The following is a 24,412-nucleotide window of genomic DNA, read 5'->3' as shown; positions in this document are numbered from 1 at the left end:
TGCTGGTCCCAGGTTTCCGCCAACTGACCTCTCATGTCAGAAGAATTGCTCCATATTCGCCTTTTCCATTTAGTTCTATCAGGTCGGTATTCAAAAGTACCTTCTTTGAGCTTTTCAATACATCTGCACATCCCTGGCCCCCTTCGATATGAAGCGGACTCACTGGTATCTTCATACGGCAATTTATGGGTACTCGTGAAGGACCAGCTTCCCTAGAATGGCAAAGTCCTTCTAGGTTTCTGTGTTGGCTCCTCCTGCTTCCGCTGACAAGACCAACACAGCAGGTTATGCCCGCAACTCCATAAATGGCAATGCGGTGCACCTGCTTTCTTCCCTCCTCTACTGCGGGCTCCACGCTGCCAGCTGACTTCTGGCGGGCTTTGCTTCTCACCGTCCTTTGTGGGATATCTTCTGCCACAGTTTATGGTCATTGCATCGAAAAACGTGCATCGAAATGACAATGCATCGAAAAAGATGCATCGAAAATAAAAGCATTGAAATTCTATGTTTTACATTAAAAGTACATATCCATCAAAACTTTTCCATCAAATGGATATGTACTTTTAAAATGTAAAAGATAGCATTTTGAGTTTATTTTCTACATTAAAACATTACATGGAGTTGTCCAGTGCTGAAATTTCGCCACTGGCCAGCTCCTTGTAACATTTTCATATTTTTTTGTATATTGAGGGGTGTGGGGTCCACCCCTCTTAGTCCTAACCCTTAATCTAACCCTAAATCTGACCCCAACCCTTAATCCAAAACAAACCCTAAATCTAACCCTAACCCAAACCCCCAACCTTATCCCCAACCCCAACCATCGAAAATTATTCAATGAATATGCTTTTCGATGGAAAGGCAATTCAATGAATAATTTTCAATGGAAAGATCAGATACCTTCTGCCACTGGTCACGCTTCCCGCTCTGTGCACTCTGCAACCTACCTTCTCTCTTCTTCAATGTTCCGCCTTTCATACACAGCTGCAGGCGATTTAAGGAGTAGCCAGGATAAATCCATACAGAAAAGATTAATTTAAAGCCTCAGCAAGTATCTCGCCTAACTCTTTTGCTATCATCTTAAAATGGGAGAGAAGACTCTCTACCAAAGGAGAGGTGTACTTTAAACGCATAACTGCACTCATTGCCTCAGTTGGATTAATGTGCTGGCCCGCCATTTTGAAGTCAGGCGAATCAAGTTTTGTGGCTACAGGATGGGTGAAAGCATACAACGTGACGCCTGAGCACACTAGACCGCAGCTCAAGCATCAAGTACAGAAAACTTGCATTAGACCATGTGCAGGCACAATTTGCTTTGGATGTCATTGCTGGTTTCTGCTAAACAGCAATTGTGTAAAATGAATATTCCCGGGCCAGCTTTGTTTTTAGTTCATCCACGTGAGCAATCAGTTAAATGGGCGGGCTGGAAAGAGGGTTTTATGCATTACCTGCATGGAGTCTATGGGAGTAACTTTGCATCTGATGGAAAGTATTCCTTTCTTTATCATTGTCTGGGCCAAGAAGGACAAACAGTATTCAAGAAATTGCCAGACTTGCAGGTACAAGAAGCAGGTTTGTCCACGTTTGAGGAAAGTCTGTTGAAGCTCGCAAACATTTAATTGTTAAGGAAAATAAATTGTTGGCCAGATATCACTTTGCCCTCAGAGATCAACAAACTGGTGAATCAATTGAGGTATTCGTCACCATTCTTCGTGGGTTGGCTGTGACTAAAGCCACTGCAGGGACGAACATATTAGGGATCAGCTGATAAGGTGTGCCGACTACAAAATTAGGGAAGCTCTGTGGAGTAAGGGAGCCAGCGGTGCTGATGTTCCCCTTGAAAGGGCGTCTGACAAAACTGTTCTCGGTAGTGCAAATGCTGTCGACCAAGTGAAAGTGTGCAAGCAACAGGGACACAAGGGAGAAACAAAACAGATGGGAAAAAAGTGGACTTTAAAACAAAAGACAGATGTCAAGCCGTTTGTCAAAAGATGCTACAGATGTAGAAACCCTGATCATCTTGCCAGCAATAAACAGTGTTTTGCGCATCACGTGATATGCAGAGACTGTGGCATAAAGGGTCATATGTCTTGCTGTTGCAAGCACTGGAATAAACTTGGAAGTGTTAAAATGTTCCAGGATAGCCTAACACTTGGCAGGATGAGGGGAGTGATGTGGAGATCTGTGTAGTAACGCTCTACCCAAACGAGTTAAACCACATGCAGAAATAATGGTGAATGCGGTACCAGTGAAGCTATTAATTGATAGTGGAGCAGATTATACTCTAGTGAACTTGGAAACGTGGAGGGAGAAATGTAATTCTTTTGTGGGAGAGTTTTGGGCTAAATTCAGTTATCATGGGAGCAATGCCCAAGACATGGTGAGGGTGAATTTGAAGGGTGGTAATCTACTATCCTGGGATGCATAAGCTGATCTTGGTTTGAGGCTCGGCCCTGATCATCCCTCACAAGTAGTAGTTATGCAAAAGGCTTCAGGCAAGGTGGAGGCTGTCTATGTAAGGGAGTCTAAAGAGCTAAAATGGTTTCCTAATGTTTTTGCTGAGAACATGTGTTGTGGTTTAGAGGGTTTGTCCACTTGATTACAATAAGGCCCGTGGCTGTGTCGGTACGGTTCAGAGCACTTTACGCTGGCTTTACGGGCGGATGTGGAATAAGAAACTGAAGCTCATGTTGGATTAAGGGATAATAGAGGAGGCGGGTACAGCTGAATGGATAAGTCTGGTAGTAGCTATACGAAAGCCAAATGGTAGTCTGAGACTGTGCATTGATCTCATGGGACTAAATGGAAGTGTGATTCCCGATAGATTTCTGCTCCTCCTCGATATCCATTTAGACTCTCCTTGTTCCTCCTCTGTACTCTGCGAATCCCTCTCCCTGTCCATCCTCCCCTCTGGCCCGACTCACTCTGCAGGGCACACACTGGATGTCTAGCTCCTCTGACCTCCCCATCGCTCTGACCAGTCCTCTCTCCTGGAGCGCTCATTCCCTCCTCTCATCTCTCCCGCTCTCCACCCCCCCCCCCCAAGCCAAGCCTACCCCAACAATGCCACCTACCTTCTCGGACATCCGGCCCATGAAATGTGTGTCAGTTGAGGCTTTTGCCGCCAACTGCCCCCAACCTCCCTTCCACCTCTGCTGTCTCTCTGCTCTACTCTTCAATTTCTGATACGCTTGATGCTCTTTCCCCCAGTCATGAGGATCCGTTTGAAGCCCATAGTGCAATTCATGGTATGACTCCAACCTAGCTACACTTAAACGTAAGTGTAGGGCAACCGAGAGGAAATGGAGGGCTTCTCTTTCATCCTCTGACAAACTGGTCTGTTGCCTGCTCCAAAGGCAATACCGACTCTCTGTCCGCACCAAGAAGAGAGTACACATTGAAGCCTGTGTCTCTGCGGCATCCAACAACTCGGCCGAACTCTTCTGCAAGGAGCTGGCCAACCCTGCTGCAGTCTCTAACCCACCCGTTGCCTCCCAGGCTCTTTGCAATACCCTTGCCTCTCACTTGAGCTCAAAAATCCAGGACATCCTGCCCACCCTCTGCTCTCCTCCCCTCCCCTCCCCTCCCCTTTCAGTCTGTGCTTGATGACCCTCCTTCAGCCATCCCCCGCCCTCTTCTCGACCTTTCCTCTATTCTCCCTTGATGAGGTCGCTAGACAAGTCCGATCTATGAAAGCCTCGTCAAACAGGTTCATCCCAGTTCCTCTAAAACCATCAACGACACCCTCGCACCAGCCCTTGCTGATTTTTGCAACCACTCCTTTGCCTCAGGATCCTTCCCCTCCCCTCTGAAGCACTCCCTTGTGCATTATTGTCCCCTTCACAAGAAACCCACAGCTGATCCTTCTTGTCCTGTTAACTATCGCCCAATTTCCATTACACCCTTTCTGGGCAAACTCCTGGAAAAGCTGGCCATCTCTCAGCTTAACCTTCATTCTGATTCTTTTGGCTGTCTCCATGACCACCAGTCTGGCTTCAGAGCTGCCAGAAGCAAGGAAACTGCTCTCTTAAAAATCTGCTCGCCAACCTTGGCTCTAACATTCCCTCTGTCCAAATCCTACTCTATCTCTTTTCTGCCTTGGATACGGTCAACCATACCATCCTGCTCAACCGTCTCCGTGATAACCTGGGTATCACTGATCAGGCCCTGGCCTGGCTGACCTCTTCTCTCTGATCGACCCTCCCAGGTCCAACTTGGGTCCTTTCTATCATCTATCTCCCTCTCTACCTGTCTACCTGTGGTGTTCCCCAGGGGTCTAACCTCTCACCCTGGCTTTCCAACCAATACCTGGCAACTTTCGGCCACTGCATTGCCATTTTCTGCTCAAATTTTCAGTGCTACGCTGACGACACTCAACTCATTTTCAGGCTGCTCTCGGCCACTTCCTCTCCCTCTCCAATCTTCGATTGCTTCTGATATAAAGAATATTTAAAAATTGTTGGGTTATTCCTATTCTTTTTTACAAAACAAAATGAAAACATTTTTGTAATAGTTAATGTCTTGCGTTTATATAGCTTGTTAGTAGTTCCATTGAAATCATCAAATTAGGTAAATTAAATGATTCACTTGTGTAAATTAAAAAGCAAATAAAGTTCAAATGTTCTTAAGTTGTCATATTAGTCCTGGTAGTTTTGCCTTCTATTCATTTAAAGTACATACTTAGTGTTTGGCTTGATAAATATACATTTGTGTTGGGTTTCAATAACTAAATCTTTGTATGCTTCATCCTGAAGATTATTTATTGTTTTGTCCTGGTCTTGAAGTATTCTTATTTTCCTGTAGTAGCTCTTCAGGAGGAATATTATGGATTTAAATCCAAAACCCAGGATATCAAGTATTTCAATTAATTATTGCGATTGACATTCACGTTTTCATAAAGATATATTGAAGGCATTACTAATTGCAAACCTGCCCTTAAATAACATGTTTTTAGATGCCATTTTCATAAATTGCAATATTTCTCAATTAAATAATTTTAAAATGTTTTGTCCTATAAATGAAATAACTATGTTTGATACAATATTTTTGAGATTATTCCTCTTTATTTGGTCTACATTGAAGAGGTCAGTAGCCCTTCTAAATGTAAAATTCAGATGCAGAAATTGACGTATGTGTGTTATATTGATCAAAAGATCTAGAAGAAAATGGTATAAATAGCCACCTATTCTTCTTAATTCAGAATCAGAGTGACTATGTTTAGTGCGTATTCGTTTACATGCTGAAAATGCACATGTTGAACAAGCAAAATAGTCTATATTTACAGCGAGAGTTACGGCAGTGATAAACATTTCAAGTAGAAAGATTCTCACCAGCCACAAAAAGTCATTCACCACCTCAATTCTTCACATGAACACAGTACACCATTTTTTACTCGGCAAGAGTCAATTAAAAGTCAATAGCTATTGCAAAATGTTATCCCTGCTTATAACATTGTGTTACTTATGCGAAATCATCATTGCATCACACTCAACATGTTTTTTGTGATACTGATATTCGAGCAATACAAATTTACAGTGATCTGATATTTTGCGTATTATGCCACCCACGTTAGTAGTATTAGTTCATTTTCTACAATAATTGCACATGTTTTTAATAAGTATAATTTTAATAAATTAGTAAGTATCCACTAAAGTCATACTTTAATGCAGTATCGTAGAACTGATAGTATTTACATTATGCAGAGAAATTTAGAGTGTTATTTTTGAATATGTACTCAATACATGTAGCAAAATGTGGGTAATAAAAGAGCATATTCAGCAATGTTCTCGCAGTGGACCTTAAATCAATTTTATAAAATTGCACAACGGAATAATCATGGAGTATCATTAAAAAGAAAAAATCGATGACAGGTTTACAAAAACACAGCAAGTTCAACATCCTGAACTTGCGCCTAGAAGGATTCGGACCCAGGCAAATCCTTAGGCTGCACCATTGACAGGAGACTGTACTTCCAGAAACACGTAGCCAAGAAGGTCCAAAGAGTAGGTCTGAATCTCTACCTTCAGAAAATCAAAGCCTTCATCCAGCCGCAGGACATCCAGACTGTAGTTCAGGCCCTTGTGGCCTCGCACATCAATGGGGGAAATGCTTTCCTGGCAGGGCTCCCAGCAACTCACTTGGCCATCCCTTAAAGCAGTCCACCACGATGCAGCACGTCTTTTTTTGGGAGCATGGACATTGGACTGAACAAACCCCATCCTACGCGAACTACATTGGCTTCCTCTCCAGACCAGGATACGGTTCAAAAGTACATGCATCATTTACAAAGCAGTCACAAGTGGTACACCAGTGTACTTGGTGGCTAAGCTCCACATATCTGGTGCACACTCTACACGCAAGGCAAATGGGCCAACTGGCTTAAATTACAACTCATCCGCAAAAAATCTTTCTCTTGTCAAGCACCCACCCCGTGCAAGTCGATCCCAGTATCGGCTCAGAATGCTCCCACATTTTTCCAATTACGCAAATCTCTCAAAATATGGCTCTTTCAACAACTCCTGACTAAGGATTAAGTCCAATAGACACACACACTAACACACAGAACTCACAGTACTATGCTACTGTTAAAAGATGCCTGTCCAAACGTTGGCTACCCACTGTACTGTACAGCACTTGGTTGCTCTCAAGCTAGGTCCGATCTGTAAACAATAACAAAAATAAATCCCGATTGTGACCCTTGTAACAGATATCCGTTTTGGCTATAATCAATTGTACAATTTTACAACATTAATTTTCATTAAATATTACTGATTTACAAAAAAAGAAATTCACCATACTGCTTAAGACACATACCCATTTTATTCATCCATTTTGATTCTTTTTGTTGAGGAAGAATACTCATGGAATAGAAATTTACACCTACTCCTCCGTACAGACATTCACTCACTAATCCACCCATATTCATCCACTCATTGAAGCATATTCATACTTGCCACTGCCCATACTCACTCATCCGTCCATCAATAGGATATTGCTGTGCTCATCCATATGCCACCCATCCAACCTCTCATATTCTCAGTATATCATATTCATCCACCCATAAACCATACACGCTGCCACCATCTGTGTACCAACACCATACATGCCAACATGATCCAATCCATCCAGGAGACATTAGCCCAGTCCTGATTTTAACTTTGCATTCTTGGACTTGTAGTCCCGAGTTTCTAATAGGGAAATCCTGTCAAACAAGTACCAGAATAAAAAGGTAGCAGCCAGATCTGGACTGGTGTCTCCCAAATGGATAATGTTTGCATGCACAGAGTCAGTAGGTTTTACTTGATACATTGTCAAGGGTTTTGACCCATGTTGAATTATAGGCGACAACAAAAACTGAATCAATAGACTGGGTAGATGTGGGGATGAGCTGTCGCCGCCCATCATTCTATCCCAGAACAAAGCTAAATCAATAGATTGGGTAGATGTGGGGATTGGTTCTGGGATTCTATCCCAGAACCAACAATACCAAAATCCCATGGGTCAAACCCATCCTGATGACTGCCTCCAAAAAAGGGGGGGGGGGGGGGGCCCAGAACCGAAACCATTTCCAGTTGCCAACTTTTTCTTTCAGATTCCCATTACTCTCCACAGAATTCTGCCCAAATCTCTTCTCTCTCAATGTCCAAAACCAGAAAGATAGCCCACCAGTTGTCAAAAAATGTGCATTATCTGTGCCCCCTTGAGGAGAAGGGGGGGGGGACATATGCCCCGGTACAAGTACAGGGACAGGGTACAATGTTGGCACTGGTGGACACTGGATCCCAAGCTACCCTTCTGTCCAAAAGGGCCTTTGATGAACTAAATGCGGGAGGGGGGCCGAATTACCGCATTCCTGTCACCTCTCTTCCTGGACAACTTCAGAACTCTGACAGGAGGGAAATTCCCGCTGCGCGGACTGCAGATTTGGACATCAAAATTGGGCGACACAAGGTGTAACACCCGGTCATAGTAGTGACTCCAGAGGGCACCCCTTGTTTACTAGGGAATGACCTCCTGAGAAGGTTGTCATCCCTAATAGATTGCGTAAACAAGGTCCTCTGGACCCAGACTAGCCGACCAATAAAATTAAAACAGAGTGTCAACCATGTTAGTTTAAACGGCACCTGCCACATGGTTGAAGAGAAATCTGACCAAGTCGAGTTTCACTTCCAGAACAACCAATTTGCAGATGTGACAGTAATAGCAGTAGGACAACAGACTGGTGATGGGGGGGTCCTCTCTATTTCTGAAAACCAACCTTACTTCCAGTTTAAAGTGGTATTCCACACTGGAAGGAAACACTCAAATTCTTTACCAATTCACAATCAGAAATTCCCAATCCAATATTCCAGAAAGATGTGAAATCAGCTCAGAGCCTGGCTGATGTTCAGCAAATTGGAGAGCAGTTGTTCATCCCTGTTCAGTTAAATGATGGGAAGGACTCTGTTCTCACTCGAGTGTGTGTGAACAACGGTAAGAGCTTCATCAGCGAAGCCATGTTCCGCCAACTCCCAAAAGATCCAGCCATTCCCACATTCAAACTGATAGACAAATGGGAAATGGACCTGGAAGCACCCAATTCCAAACATCTCCTGCCAAGCAGGTGTATGCTCAAAATCTCCATTGGCAATAAGAGCATAGTCCATAATTGTTGGGTCGTGCAAGACGTCACTGCCGCCTTTTACTTAGGCAGTGACATTCTTAATCACTTTGTCATTACTTTGGACCTAATAAACTTCAAAGCTTGGTCCCGATTAGCGGATAATCCCATGGGCTTTGATGATCCAGAAAAAGCACTTAGGTCAGCTCAATTGTTACCTTATGCAGTCGAAATTCAGATTAAAGAGGAAGTCACCATCCCAAAAAGGACCTGACAATTCTCCCTGGAAGCAAAAGTTAAGAGAGGACAAAAATTGAAAAACCCTGATGCTTATATTCATCTAAATGCTTCTCTCCAACAACAAGGGTTAGGGGTAAACCCAACACCATTAGTCAACATAGAACATGACACCATTCCAAAAGAGGTGGATAACAGCGACTTAAAGCGTATTACTCTAGCCGCAGGCACCATTATAGGAATGGCGGTTGATGACCGACATTTCTCCATTGATTTAGGAAATGAACTGTTAGCACCAATCCCCAGGGACTGTTGACAGTGACAGTGATGGCAATACAACACCAGACAGGATCTTTACCCGGCATGGGGGTGGAACTTCCTGGTGTACACTTCTTGCCCTTATGGTAAGGAAGACGTGACTTGTGACTTCAGAAGGGATGAGGTGATTTTCCAGGTCCATGAGGGCTGCCTTTCCCACCTGAAGCCTCCAGCCCAAATCAGCACTCTGACCAGGGATTTCTCCACCCAGCTGGAGGAGGCCGCTGAGATAGCAAAACCAGAAGTCTTTCCAGGCTTCAGGCAGATGGTGGAAGAGAGAGTCAACCTAGCTGATGCCTGTGTGACTCTGGAACAGAAGCAAAAGTTGAAATAGGTTTTCGTGGATTTCCAAGATCTCTTTGCAGTAGACTCATATGACTGTGGTCGCAATGACATCCACACAACAATTCCCATGGATCCTGGCATGACTCCAGTGTTTGTGAAGCAATATCGCTTGCCTCTCGCATCAATGGAGTCCCTTACTGAAATAATTAAGAACCTTGAGTCCCGGGGAATAATCCGTCCAGTACACAGCACCTTCAATAATCCGGTGCTGGCAATATTGATGCCAAACGGCCAGTGGAGACTCTGCACCGACCTTAGGGAGCTCAACAAACGGGTCCATACTTCCCGATGGCCTCTGCACTACATTGACCAAGGGCTGGCCCAGATTCAGGGGTCACAGGTATTCACTGCAATAGATCTGATCAATGGATACTGGACCGTGCCTGTCAGTAGGGAGGACAAATACAAACTGGCTTTTACCTTTGGGGGCCAGCAGTACACATGGACCGGGACTCCCTTCGGAAACCTCAACTCTGGCAATGAATTCAACATTTTCCTACACAAGGCCATGCCCGACCTGGGTGTGAGGGGTACCCTGGCTTATGTAGATGATGTCCTCATCAAAAGTTCATCTGTGGAGGAACACATAGCGGAGATCCGTTAAATTCTGACACAGTTGAGGGCCGCCGGAGCAAAACTTTCCTTTCAGAAAGCACAGTGGTGTAGAACCCGTGTTAATTTCTTGGGGCATAAGATTACTCCTCAGGGTCTCTGTCCCCAAGAAAAGAAAGTGGAAGCACTTCAGAAACTGAAGGATCCCACAACTCTGCGGGAACTAAGGAGCCTCCTTGGACTGACTAATTACAGCAGAAAGTTCATTGAGGGCTACGCAGAGATCACCAGACCCCTGATTCATCTTTTGAAGGGGGGGGTCAAGTGGGAATGGGGTCCAGAACAATCCGAGGCAGTAAGACAACTCAAAAGAAGCCTCTCACAAGCGCCTTGCCTAGCTTACCCTGTCAGAAACAAGGAGTTCTTCCTGGAGACAGGGTTCTCTAATACATGTTTGACGGCAGTATTATACCAAAAGCATGACAAGGTCAATAAAGTAATCTCCTATGCGAGCACAACTTTATCCTCTGGGGAGGAAAAATTCAACGATTGTGAAAAGGCACTCCTGGCAACAGTGTGGGCATTGAAGAATTACCGCCCGTTCATCCAGGGGGAACACATCATAGTGGAGAATCCACACCAGCCTCTGCAATACCTCCAAAGTGACAGAATCCGGGCTGGAAATGTGAGTAATCCCGAATTACTTCCTGTATTCTGTCAATGCAAGGCTTTCCGGTGGAGGTCAGATATGGCCAAAACAAGAAGAGTCCCCTCGCGCAAGGTCTGGCTGACTTGCATCATTGTGCCAGAGAAAACTGTCTTGAGAACGAAAGTCTAAATATCAAGGACAACATGGAGGCATACCTTAATTCCCCCCACAAAGTCTTTGAAGAAGACAAGTGTGAGGGAATGCCCACTGTCTATGTGGATGGATGCTCTTACCATGTTGACAACAACGGGGAAAAAGAACTGGTGGCCGGCATAGGGAATGCATGGGTGAATGAGTCCCCAGAACCCTCCGCTGGGTACAAAATTGGTCCCTGAAGTAGTCAGGTAGCAGAGTTGATGGCTGTGCCTCAAGCCATCCTCACTGCTGTCCAACATCAACTCCACGACTGGTCATAATCACAGACTCGGATTATGTACGGAATGGGTTCGTGGAGCACCTGGTTAATTGGACAACCAGAGGCATGTTATGTGCTAATAACAAACCCCTGAAACATGGGAAGTTAATCCAAAATACTGATGATCTGGTCACATCGAATAGGAAGATCAAGGGTCATTCCAAAGTAGAGGGACCAGACAAAACTGGAAATGACTTAGCTGATCAGCTGGCCAAAACCGGGGCCATCCAAGGGGATCTAATAGAAATAGAGTCCCTGTTGGGGGAAATCCAGGTCACTGCTATCACTAGGTCCCAGACAAATGCTCACAATGATCTTTCAACTGCACAATGGAGTAAGGAGACCCCTGATGCTGATTTAATTACGGCTCAAAAGGGGGATCCAATAATTGGTAAGTTTTACCAACACATTGAGGACCCTAAGAACTTTCCCCTAACGGATACCGATTACCTTGGGAAGGAGGACCTTAGAATGTTGATGAAATGTCCAAAGATGTTCCGAATCCAAGACGGTTTGTTGGTAAGGAAATCCCAAGCTGGCCATGATCAGTGGGTGGTCCCTACCTCATTCCGAAGCCCGATGTTAAGTCACGCCCATGATGCGGCCACCACCGGTCATAGGGGGTTTCATACAACACTTGAGATCTTAAGAGAGGTTGCTTACTGGCCACACATGGGGCAGGACCTCGGCCAATACTTGAAGGGGTGTCTTGTGTGTGCACAATTTCAGCCATCATCCCTCACACACCGTGCGCCTCTCCAAAAGAGGGGGATGACACTGCCATGGTCAGATTTGCAAATCTACTTCGTAGGCCCTGTAATTCGCTCGTCTAGAGGAAACAAGTACATGTTCACCGTCACATGCTTGTTTACCAAGTGGGTGGAATGTCTCCCGGCCCCAAACTGCAAGGCAGAATCAGCAGCTGCCCTGATGATTAACCACATCTTTTCCCGTATTGTCTACCTCAAAGGATTGAGTCAGACAGAGGTAGCCACTTCACTAGTGAAGTGATGACAAAGATGTGGGAGATACTGGGGGTCAAAAGGAAGCTACATATTGCTTACCGGCCAGCTTCTTCTGGGGCAATAGAACGCTACAAACGGACCATTGTGAGCATATTAAAAAAGTTTGTGGCAGATTCTGGGCCAAGTTGGGATATCCGATTACCTCTGGTCCTAATGGCCATCAGATCTACCCCTTCATCTGCAACTAAAACGTCACCATTTGAGCTGATGACTGGACGCAAGATGGTGCTTCCCCAGCATTTGCTCTACAGGACCCAAGAGCAGACGTTGATCAATGCCTCCACAACTCATGAGTATGTGGAGAATTTAAGGAAACACCTTCAACATGCTTTTGCCTATGCTCAGCGGAATCTAGAAAGATCAGCTGATAGCATGAAGACCCATTACGATTTGAAAACTTCCAGGAAAGTATATAATGTGGGAGACCGGGTCTATCTATACAATTTCCAAAGGAACCAGGCCAAACAGCAAAAATGTTTGCCTACATGGAAGGGACCGTTTGAAATTATAGACAAGATCTCCCCAGTAGCTTATAAGATCCGCATCCCCAAAGGTAGTCTGGCGGAAGGGGAAGACAATTGGGTCCATATAAATCAGCTAAAGTGTTGCCATCCCAGGCACACTCTGCAGCAACTAGAGGAATCCTCTGGAATCCCAGAGGGGGGCACTCCAGCTGAGTAATTCAGTTTCATCCTAAAATATTCCACATATAGCCTATAAAATTCTATGATTCTTGAATATGTTCTTGCCTCCTGATTTAAAAAAATGTATATGTGCATGTTTTTGACTATAAAATGTATATGCCGCCCCACTATATCAATAGTGGGGGAGAAATGTCTACGAATAGGTATTCCCGCTTTTGCTTTATCATCCTAGGAAGATGAAACCCGGAGACTGACCACGGAAGACGACCTGGAGACCGGGAGCAAAGATCAGAGGGGCCCGGGGTACCTCCCAATATTCCCATCAGGACCGGCGAGGAGAACCGATCGATCCAACTGAAGGGAGGAAAAGATGCTGAACTGTGCCATCTACAGAAATGGAAGAGGATGATGCGGACATACCAGCGCGTGGATCAAAACATCCTTTGTACCCGACTCCCCCTCAACTCGAAATCAAAGCGCAGTCGGGTGGGGGGGCTTGTCAAAGGTTTTGACCCATGTTGAATTATAGGCGACAACAAAAACTGAATCAATAGACTGGGTAGATGTGGGGATGAGCTGTCGCCGCCCATAATTCTATCCCAGGACAAAACTAAATCAATAGTGGGTAGATGTGGGGATTGAGCTGTCGCCGCCCATCATTCTATCCCAGAACCAGGAGAACCGCGCAGTTTTGCGAACACCAAAATGGTCGCCTAACCTGCCACCCACCAGTGCAAGCATGATGGACCGGAAGCGCCAGGGGTGAAAGGTGGTGCCAAAGGGAAAATAGCAGTGCCTGCTAGATCAAAAGCGCCCTGAAATCACTGCTGTTTCTCTGAACTGCAAGCTCAAAATGTCCATTTCAATTTGTTCAAAATCCGTTTTTAATTGATGTCAACAAGTTGCTAAAGTCAGGGGCATAAGGCCACTCTAAAGAGTCAACCTTCTTGAGGGGGGTTCCACATCACCACTCTACTGTAAGGATGCCCATCAAAACAATGGCAGCAAGGATTAGAGCTGTCAAGCAAAATGCTCCTGTCAAATTCAAGACGACTCATAAAAAAATGGGGGCAGTACCAGCTTTGGACACAAGCCGGCGCTAGCGGTCTAAACTCTGACAGTAGAACTGTACTTCAGGAGTTGCCAGCCTCCTGAGACAGCTGGAAACTTCAAAGCCTTTTTGGTTAATTAAAATTTTAAACACCTGCTATTCCTGAAGACAGGCTGATTCAATTAACATTGCAAGAGGCTGGGAAACCTTCTCACCTCAGAACTACACACAAGAAGCCAGGAGATCACATGGACATGCTAACCAAATGCAGAGTGGCCCCCTGGCCTGCTGACCTCAGCCGACACAATAGACTCTTGCAATTGAATGGGGTATGTTAATTTGGGTGTGGACTGTAAACAGAGCTCTGCCTGGCAGAAGAGACATGTGATCCCTGACTCCCAAGTTTCTGGGGGCGGACCCAAACACTGAAGTGAATTGAAGGCAAATATGTTTTATAAAAACACTGATAACTAATTGTAACCAGATGACAGGAATGTACAATTTGGAGATCCTTAAAATGGAATTGTACCTACAATTTGAGTCCAAACTCAATTCCGTACGATGTTCTGAGGCAAAACCCCATGAATTATGGAGATTGCAGACACGAGGTTCACGCTAGAAAAATGAACATTTACTGGAATATGGGTAGAAAGGCGGTGTACATGTGTGCCATTTTTGGTAAACGTCCGATATTGGTAAATCAACTAAAAAACGAAAATAAGTTGTCATTTTTGAATGCAAGCCCCCAGGAAGATCAGAGTCGGGCCAGAATGTACCTTAAGTAATCTGTAATATGTACATGTAATGTCAAACAACTGTGTATCTGGGAAATGTGTAGTTATGAAGAATTATTTCTAAGGTAAAAGCAAAGGGGCGTTTCTTCAATAGATCGTAAATGGCTGACATCACTCTGACACACTATCCTTTCTCAAATCAGGGACCAAAGAATCCTTTGGCCTATCAAATCTTGAGAGGGTTGGGCATGCAGAATTAGCCGACCCACCCATTTTCAAAACGCATAAAAAGAGCCACTGGAAGCCAGACGGGAACTTTTTTTTTCCACTTTCTGCGGAGCATTTTGACAGACAACTTCACATCCAGACTTCAGATCAGAGACTCCAGACTCCAGAAAGACTACAGAACTTTGAACCAAGAAGGCCTAATGCAAGCTAAATTATTCCCAGCTGGCCTTACATGTTTGCCAACTGATTACCCCAGATCTCCAAGGGGCACCTCAGAATAAAACCGCCGGGCTGTGTGGTTTGCTGCTTGCTAAGAATCCAGTGTATCCAGAACAGAACCAGAGACCCAGAAAGCAGTGCTGAATCCCGAACCACAGACCAGACCGCTGTGAGCAGAACCGGTGCCTGACAGACCCAGAGAGCAGAGCTGACCCAGATCGCTGTGACTTCAGAACCACCCGCCAGAAGTCCAGTCCAACCTGTTGACCAGATCTGTAACGAGGCCCAGTCCTTCCAAAATTATGAGTGAGTAGCCTGAGGCCTGTGCAAAACTAATCTCTTAGTTTAAAATTATCTAATTCAAACTATTTTAACCTATTAGAACTGCATCATCAGAAATCGTGTCCATCCTGTTGATTCAAAACCTTCCAAAGCGCATCTGTCATTCTGAAACTGTAATTTCAATTCTGAAAATCTACCTCCACTAAATCGTCCATATCTCTTGAACAGTTGGTGCTAGAAGTGAGTTTTAACTGTCATTTTAAAGCTAAGATTCTAAGCTCCTTATAGTTTTTCCGTAATCGCGCTCGACGCACTCGGAAAAATTGCTGCGATTTGCGAATTGGCTCAATTTCTTCACTTGTCAAAATAGCAGCTGCTTGCTTTCCTTTGCTGAAATTCGTTGCAACCTGATAATCATTCATAGAGCATTGCTAAAGTGATCCTGAACTAATTTAAAGTAGCTATCACTCACCCTGAACCTCTAGAGGGAATTAAAATGATTTTTATCATATTTTCCCCTTCTTTGCATACCACCTTTAAAATACTTTGCCTGTGTTTAAAATCATCCCTGTTGATCCAAGCTTGCTAGGGGGGAACTGGAACTTTGTATTGCATTTGTGTGTATTCCTAAGAATTGTGTGCGTTACTTTCATCTCCTTACATTGCATAGGGGGCGAGTGAATTGTCAAAGAAAAAGTGATCACATTATCTTTTGCTGAAATCATATCAAGTTTATTTCTGTACTGCTTTTTTATTCATCTTTGCATCTCCCTGAAACCATAAGACATTCTCTGATACCTTATTCTCCTGTTCCTGGTCATAAGTCACCAGAACTGTGCTATTGTAGGATTACCTATTGCTGATTACTGCTCATATTCACAAGTGTGATATTATTAATTTATTATATTATATTGTTTAGTTCTCAAATAAACCTTTTCAATTTCCAAAACAAACTTACTTCTTGGCTCAGTGGGGTCAGGGGGATTCTAAGAGAGGGGTGTTGTATAAGGATTGTCATCCAGAGTACACGAACTGGACATAAAAATATATAAATAAGGGCTTCCCTTGAGCAATCCCAGACAAGGCACTGACTTAGTGGGACTGCTTGATTGGAGCCTTTAATAACATAAAATAGATTTATTTGCAAAAATAAGGATTACTTTCTGGGATAACGAAGTACAGTCATGTACGGTTGTCCCTGCATGTGCAATTACAGTATGGCCAATAATGCCCTCTGTATCCAGGAACATAATGTACAGTAAATGTCCATTAAGGATTAAGCAGTTGTTGCTGTACATAAACAATGGCTACCTGTCAAATCAAGGAGTTTTACATTTCAACTCAAAGCAGACATATTCGTATTCTAAACTTACTGGAGTAGATATACGTTTTAAAGTCAAAATAAATGAATAAGTAAAATCAGGGTCATATACCAAAGAAGTCTCTTTTCACATGATTGTGACAGGTCAATGGAAATGTTAACTAGTTTCCAATCCACTGCAAGACTCAAGGGACTCCATATCACCTGGGACACCATTGTCGAGTGAAGACGTTATTAGAGCTGTCCGCTCCATGAAAGTCTCTTCTAAACAGGTCTCCTCTTGCTCATCCAGGGCCATCAAGGATAACAGTGGCTCTCTTGCCCCTGCTCTCACCAATTTCTGCAATCAATCTTTTCCCACTGGATCTTTCCCCTCCCCACTCAAGCCCCCGCTTGTGCGCACATGCCTGAAAAAAACATCCTCTGACCCTAACTGCCCTTCCAACTATCACCCTCTCTCTATCGCCCCCTTCCTGGGGAAGCTACTTGAGAAGCTGGCCTTGCCCCAACTTAACTCTCACACTGAACTGGTCGGTGGCCTCCACGACCATCAATCTGGATTCCGAGCATCCAGAGGCACGGAAACTGCTCTTCTAAACACCTGTGAAGAACTGCTCACATCTCTGGACTCCAACGCCCCAGCTGTCCTTATCCTTCTCGATCTCTCCTCCGCATTTCACACAGATAACCAATCCATCCTTGTACAAAGGCTCCATGATACGCTTGGTATCTCGGAACGGGCACTGGATTGGCTGTCCTCCTTCCTCACTAACCTCTCCTCCCAAGTCATCCTAGACCCCTTCTCCTCTCCTACTTCCATCTCCAACTGTGGGGTTCCCCAGGGCGCTATACTCTCCCCCTGGCTCTTCAAAATCTACCTTGCACGCCTCATCTCCTCCAACTTCCAGTGTTATGCAGAGGACATACAGCTCTTCTTCAGACTTCCTGCTGACCCTCTTGCACCATCCATCATCCCTGACTGCCTATCTGCCATCCAGTCCTGGTGCGCCTCCAATGATCTTTGCCTCAACGCCTGTAAAACTGAGATCCTCCCCATTGGGACCCCTGCTCCCTCCTTCTTCCCTTCTCTCTGGCCTTCCTACTTGGGCACTCCCCCTGCACCTTCAACCGAAGCCAGAAACCCTGGTGTCATCTTCGACTCCTCTCTTTCCTTCCACCCTCACACTCAAGACATTTCCAAGAAGTCCAACTATCAGCTCTTCCTTCTCAAAGTAATTCCTTTTCTCAGTTAACGTGAGTGGCTGAATGTGACAAACCCTGGTTCTCTCTAGACCCGACTACTGTAACAGCGTTCTCCTGAATCCTCCTTCCACTCTGCGACCCCTGCAGCTTATCCAGAATAGGGCCGCAAGACATATCCTTGGCCTTAAACCCAGTGACATCCTCTCTCCTGCACTAAAAAGTCATTGCTGTCTCCCGGTTGCTGCATGCATTAAATTCAAATCTTCCACAGATTAAATTCAAATCCCACTGCATCATCCACAAGGCTGTCTGGGCCCCGGGACCAAACTACCTTCAGCGCTATCTAAATACTCTCCCTCTAGACCACTTCGCTCCTATGGCACCAACTCTTTGTGTGTTAAAAGCTTTGCTAAACAGAGGGCAGAGGGTCAATCACTCTTCCTTTGTGGGCTCCCTCCTTTGGAACAGCCTCCCCCTCCCCATGCGCAGGATCTTCTCAAATTCTGGAAGCTCCTTAATACCTTCCTCTTTTCCTCCTCCTTCCTTCCCTCCTCTGCTAATCTCATTTGCAAAATCGGTATCCTTGGCCCTTATACATCTTCGGGCCTTGACCTCCCACACCAATTCTTCCCAGCTCCTGTCTTTTCATAGCACTTGTATCTGCACTCCCTCCGCCCTAAAGACTTGCACTTACACCTCCCGCTGCCCAAAGCACGTAGCACTCAACATTCCTAGCACTTCGTCCATGGCTCTCCCACGGGCTAGGACTCCCCCAGCACTTACCCCTCTTCTGCACTTGCACGTTCTGAATATTTGCAAGGCATAGGTGGTTTGTCCCGCTCCCTCTTTTCCCTTCTGCTCTTAAATATTGTGTTTTAATGTATTTTCCCCTCTCTCCCTCCCGACCCTGTGGGCACTTTGAATCAGTATATTCTTATTGTATAAGAGCCTACCAAGCAAACAATAAATAAATTCTGAAAAAATACAAGGCATACAAAATGCAGCAGCCAGACTCCTCCTCAAACTACCCCGAAGAGAACACATCACACCGACACTCAAAATACTACAATGGCTACCAATAAAACTAATAAAATTCAAATCAATGTTCATCGCGCACAGAGCAATACACAACCAAGGCGCAGAATTTCTGAGAGATAAACTACGCCTACACCAGCCAACAGGAACGCTCAGATCGAGCAACGACATCCGCCTGGAACCGAAACCCTACAACAGAAGAAAACTCGGAGGATCCTCTTTTTCTCACCAGGCACCAACAACATGGAATGACTTACTGAGGGATATACGCAACACAAGAAACCACCTACTATTCAGGAAACTGCTCAAATCCAGTCTCTCCACTGCGTAACTAGAAGAACCCCCACAAGAATACACACACTGACAAAACAATGATGAATGAAGACACTGATCCCGGTTCCCACCAAACAATCGAATATAAACAGAATCTAAGGAACGCACTCCACGACATGACATACGACACACAGAGATACCCACAAGAGGAGGACACTGAAGAATGAATACAGAGACAGACCAAGACTGAAGCACTTAGATGACCCATCCATAGCGCCCTGGCCCTGTACCACACCTGAAGCTACAGCAGACCATTTCACATAGATAGTAGGGAAAGGGGCCACCCTACCCCTGTTCCGATACCTAAGGGGGAGAATAGACACACCAATCACATTATACATAGTTCATTAGAACACAACAGGGAGTGCGCCGGGCTAACACCCACAACAGTCAGACGGTCAAGAAAGGATAGTAGCAACTAATCCCACCGGTAGTAATATAATTTAAACCGAACAAGATTTGCCAGAACCAGGATTCTCACCCCACCAACCCCACCTTTAAATCTCTGCATACCAAACTCCCTCGAAAATTCACACAACCTACTCCCGCCCAGCAAACCGCATGCACTTCACTGCATCGACAACAAACTAATCACACATGAACAGCACCAACGGCACAAGTGTTCTCGCCCTGGTCCAATACTTACACCAAAGCGCAGCACACAGTGTATACTGAGCTGAAGCTGCCAACAGCACACCACCTCCCTCACTCTCCTACTCCTGACTAAATCACCCCCCGCCCGCCTTCTAGTGCATTCTGGGAGTTTGTAGTGATGTAGCTTGAAGGTTGTGGTTCCCTTTGCATTCTGTTGTGTTTCTCTAGGGAGGGAGAAGTGTAGTGATGTAGGTTGGAGTGTTGTAATGTCGAGGGTCGGTGTGGCATGAGAGGGACTGAGTGTTCTGTGGGAGACGGTTGGTTTGTTAGAGTTAGAGCAGTTGTGTGGGTTTGGGGCAAGCCCGGTGCTCCTCCTCTGTACTTTGTCTTGTGGACCCTACCATCCCTGTGTGTGTACTATGGCTGAGAAGTGCTGGGTCAGGACATTAAAGCACGTTAAACTTACCTCGGTTCCCGACTTCTCTTTACCACAGACCTGATGACCAGAAACACTAAAAATGAAGCAATTAGACTTAAATTCCAGATTACAATGCTTTGAAAAAGAAATCGGGCGTGCCCCGTGATTTGATAGAATATTATTCAGTTGTATAACTAGAGCGCCTGATAGCTAGCCTCCCAACTATCAGCAAGCTGTTCAGCAGGACGTGCACATTATCGCTTCAGGGAAAGAAGCCACTTCGCCCTCGCTGAATGCACTGCATTGAAATCTGGACTACATATGACAACTATGTGAACACAAGTCAACTACAGTTTAAGTAACTCGCCTGGACTTGAGTTCCCCTTTTTCCCGGGTTAGTGTAACAGCTCTTCCCTTCAGAGAAACGGACCCTAGTAACGCTCCTCCACGTCACGTGACGATGGGTCAAGTGCGACTTTGTTCCACGCTTACGCGCGCGCCTCCAGCCTTCGGGACCTCGTGACTCCACGAGCGGGAAAGCAGGCTCTCAGCACGCGTGGTAGATGAGCACAGAAGAACACTGGCATTTATTTAGAGAGATTTAGAACAACGGCGGGCAAAGAATGTGATGCAGGCAGTTTCCCGGGCAATTTGCGGTAAACCAGTGTACATTTTAGGACTTAAGGCACGGAGGGCGTGGGGATAACGGTATTTGCTGATCTGGCCTATGTAGCAGATTGACAGACGGCCTGAGCTGCGGGACAGATTTTAAAATGAATCATGCGCAGAGGGAGAGGTTTGAACGTGTGTCTTGTAGGGAGAGTGGGGTGGGCTCATCCTTTACGAGGCAGAGTGAGGTTATTTGGGGATTTGTCAGTATGGGGCAGAGGTTTTATTTCTCCTGTGCTGAGGGATGGGTTTTAGCAGTGGTGGACTGGCCTACAGTGATGATGTCTTGGTACCCTGGTATTATGCTTCGACCCACTCTGCCAGTAACAAAACCCCTTTCCATCCTAATCTCCTCACCCCTGCCCCTTATTTACTTATTTATAACATGCTTAATAGCCAGAGGTTTCTAAGGGCGGACCCAGGGATTGACTCTGTGTTGCTCTGTGTCGTCTTGCTTCCAAGGCGAGCTTATTGCCCCTCCGCTATCCTCATGAGATTCTTGTCGAATCACCTGTGTTTGCATGGATAGGAGGTCAGTTTGTGACTCACTCTACCCCAGCTCTTACAGTATTCCCGATACAATGACCTGCCAGGAATTCTTTTGATTTCACTGTAGGCCATTATGCCATTACACAGTGACTTTGTCTTTTGGGTGAGCTAACTACTATCCATGCTGAACTCTTGCTCACCTTCCTGTTCTCCCCTTTTGCCACCTATATGCTTCCGTCTTTTCTGCGTTCAATGTTTCTCTCCACTTCAGCAGCTTAGCAAAGTTCTCTGCCTTTTTCATTACTGCTGCACTCTCTGATACTTTGATCCCTCGCTGCTTACTGTAACTTGCCCCTGCCTCTCAGCTCACAGGCCAGTTGCCAGTATCCCTGTTGCTATGCATTTATCTCTCTTTTTTTGTATGTCTTTCTTGAACGTCTCACCATCTTGGAAATCGGCGTCTATGTTTATTGTGATATGGGAAAAACCTGCATCAACGCGATACAGAGAGAAGACAGCAAGACATTTAGAGAGAGAGAGAGAGAGAGACAGACAGAACCTGGGGCAGGAGTTGGGGTGGTAAACAGATGCACAGGTGAAGGGGAGAGTAAAATGGATTAATAGGCATGCAGCGAGAGACATAGATGAATAGAAAGTGTGTGGAAACAGGCAGAAGTCTGTTGGAAAAGAGAAAGTGAAACAAATGTACATGTCTGTTGCAGGTTCAGCTGGTTGAGGTGAACGCTTAAAAGAGAAGTTAACTCCATGTTTGACTCGGCCAGTTGCAACTGCATCAGACATGGGCATTTGTTGCGCACTCTCTTCTCCAACAGACTTCCGCCAAAGTCAGTGGCATGCTGGAAGTCATGTACCTTGCCATAGCTGTGTCTTCTCGTCGGGCGTGGGATCCTTTCGTCTTGGTGTTTGTAATGGGATACAGGAGCTCCAGAGACTGGTGCAGCAGTTAAGGCCAGAACAAAATGGTGCACACTTGTATCAGGGCTGGCTGCCTGGGCTTGGGACTCCAACTTCTTCTCATGACCCCTTGTGAGGTTTCCAAGCCTCGCAAGGGGAAGTTGCTGTTTCGTCACTTCCTGAAGCTGTGGCTGACAGAAGTGCAAGCCGCAGCGTGGTGCAAACTGCAACTTCCTATCACGGCCCTAGAGGTTGCAAGATGAAGTTGCAGTTTGCGCGACGCTGTGGCTGGCACTTCTGTTAGTCACAGCTGTCTCTCGAGGAAGTTGGGGATGTTTGATCGTGGCGGCGAGCGGCAGGATAATGACACGCCGCAGCATGGTGGGAACGGGAGCCCTGGCTGAGCCGCACCATTTGGTGACTACCCTGACTCGGCCCCGGCAGCCCAAGCCAACTTAAAGCCCTGCTCCCTTACCCCTCATGACTTAGAAGCAACGCATTTGTTAGAAATCTTACAATATGATTTTCCTCAATCTGAACACGTTTTATTTACTTTTTTGTTAGGTTTAACTACTTTTGAATGCCTAGATAGTGACAAAAGTGCTTTAAAATGCACTATTTGGACCTATTTTTACAAACTTTATTGGCCAGAGAACCCACAATCTCTGCGTAGTGGTGCAATCTGATGCTACTGTAAGGGTGTCCCTAAAAACGCTCACACCAGAATAAATACAACCCGCTAGGGAAATAAGGCCAAAGGCGATCTTGTAATGATAACAAGTTTAATCTTACAAATGAGGATGGCAGCAAAGGACCCTGCTACCTGAACGTTTTTCTCCTGCCCCTTTTCCCGTTCCTTCCTACAAAGTGGTTTCGGCGGGAGTTTATATAGGTCCAGCTTGTCATGGTGATTTCACTTTTACAACACACACCCGCACAACTGATTGGATAGACCCAAAATAATTCTACTGCTGCCCATAAGGGGATTTGGATTATGACTTCAGCCCAATCTGTCCTCCTTCCATAATAGGGCTACTTCAAGGTCTTCTTTTTTCGTTGTCACCGTTTTTTTCAGGGCATTCTGTTCTACTTTTTGCTAGCTATGCAAAAACACATTGCCACTTGTGCTGTTCTCCATTTTGATAACTGTGCAAAAACACATTGCAGGTCATGCTGTTCCTCATTTTGCTACCTATGCAAAAACACATTGCAGCTCTACTGACTTTTACTAACCGTGAGACCAAGTCCAAGGAAAGCTCCTAAAACCTTTTTATCCATGTACAAACATATTTCATCCATTCTATCCACATTCCACTCGTCCTGCTCATGTTATCCGGGTCTGAGGTTTTCTCCCCAACACCGGAAAGCCCTATTTAGACACATGTTTTACCAACTCCCCATTGCCCTGTGATCAATGGACCCTTCACGGTCAGTGGGGATATGGTGAATCAGTTCGTGCTTCGGCCATAGTTATGTTATGTTATTTTGCATTTGGATAGCGCCTTATGTACCATTGGTATGAACTCAAGGCGCTGGTAGGTTGAACGCCCTCAGGAACCGCAGCTCAAGTCAGTTGAGAGAGAGAGGGAGACGTAAAGTGCATGGGCGCACTGGGTATGTGTGCAGCTGGTGTGGTTGTTGCATGATAGCTGCTTCTTAGCGGTAGGTGTGGTGCTGAGGGGATCAGTTGAATGTGTTCAGTCTGGAGGGTGGACATCCATATTGAGTTTTGGCTGCGTTAGGCCTGAGGAGATGCCTAAGCTAGCCGGTGCGTGCTAGCTTGCTGTGATTTATTAGGATGATGGAAAGTTTGATGAGTCATGTTAGTATGAGAACAGCTTTACCGAATGTCTCATAGTACTGGTGTGTTCTAGTTGAATGGTGGTGTATAGGAGAGAGTAAGCGTAGTAGAGTGATATTGTGGTAATCAGTAAAGTGTATGCGACCAGGCACACTCAATGATGTTGTGAATACCTTCTAGCTTAAACTCTAATACAGGGGCGCTATTAGGCATATTCATTGATGTTGGGAATACCATCTTAATTCAACTCTAATACAGTGACGCTTTTAGGGTATATTC

General features: G+C 45.3%; 1 protein-coding gene across 4 annotated transcripts in view; it reads right to left on the bottom strand.

The window, feature by feature from the left end:
- RANGRF (RAN guanine nucleotide release factor) overlaps nucleotides 1-20,815 on the bottom strand; it is a 123,164-nt gene extending 102,349 nt beyond the window's left edge. For 2 of the 4 annotated variants that reach the window (XM_069646206.1, XM_069646210.1), the window contains exon 1: nucleotides 20,627-20,696. The gene's annotated coding sequence lies outside the window, so the exon portion shown is untranslated. Of the gene's footprint in view, nucleotides 1-20,307 lie in introns of all 4 variants that reach the window. The other 2 variants (XM_069646209.1, XM_069646212.1) reach the window with 2 other exon arrangements.
- Nucleotides 20,816-24,412: the final 3,597 nt, after the last annotated feature.

The sequence above is a fragment of the Ambystoma mexicanum genome, chromosome 1p (assembly GCF_040938575.1).
Source record: "Ambystoma mexicanum isolate Mex_15411 chromosome 1p, UKY_AmexF1_1, whole genome shotgun sequence".
Classification (NCBI taxonomy): Eukaryota; Metazoa; Chordata; class Amphibia; order Caudata; family Ambystomatidae; genus Ambystoma; species Ambystoma mexicanum.
The sequence above is the reverse complement of the archived record's forward strand: the minus strand, read 5'-3'. Positions and strand labels throughout refer to the sequence as shown.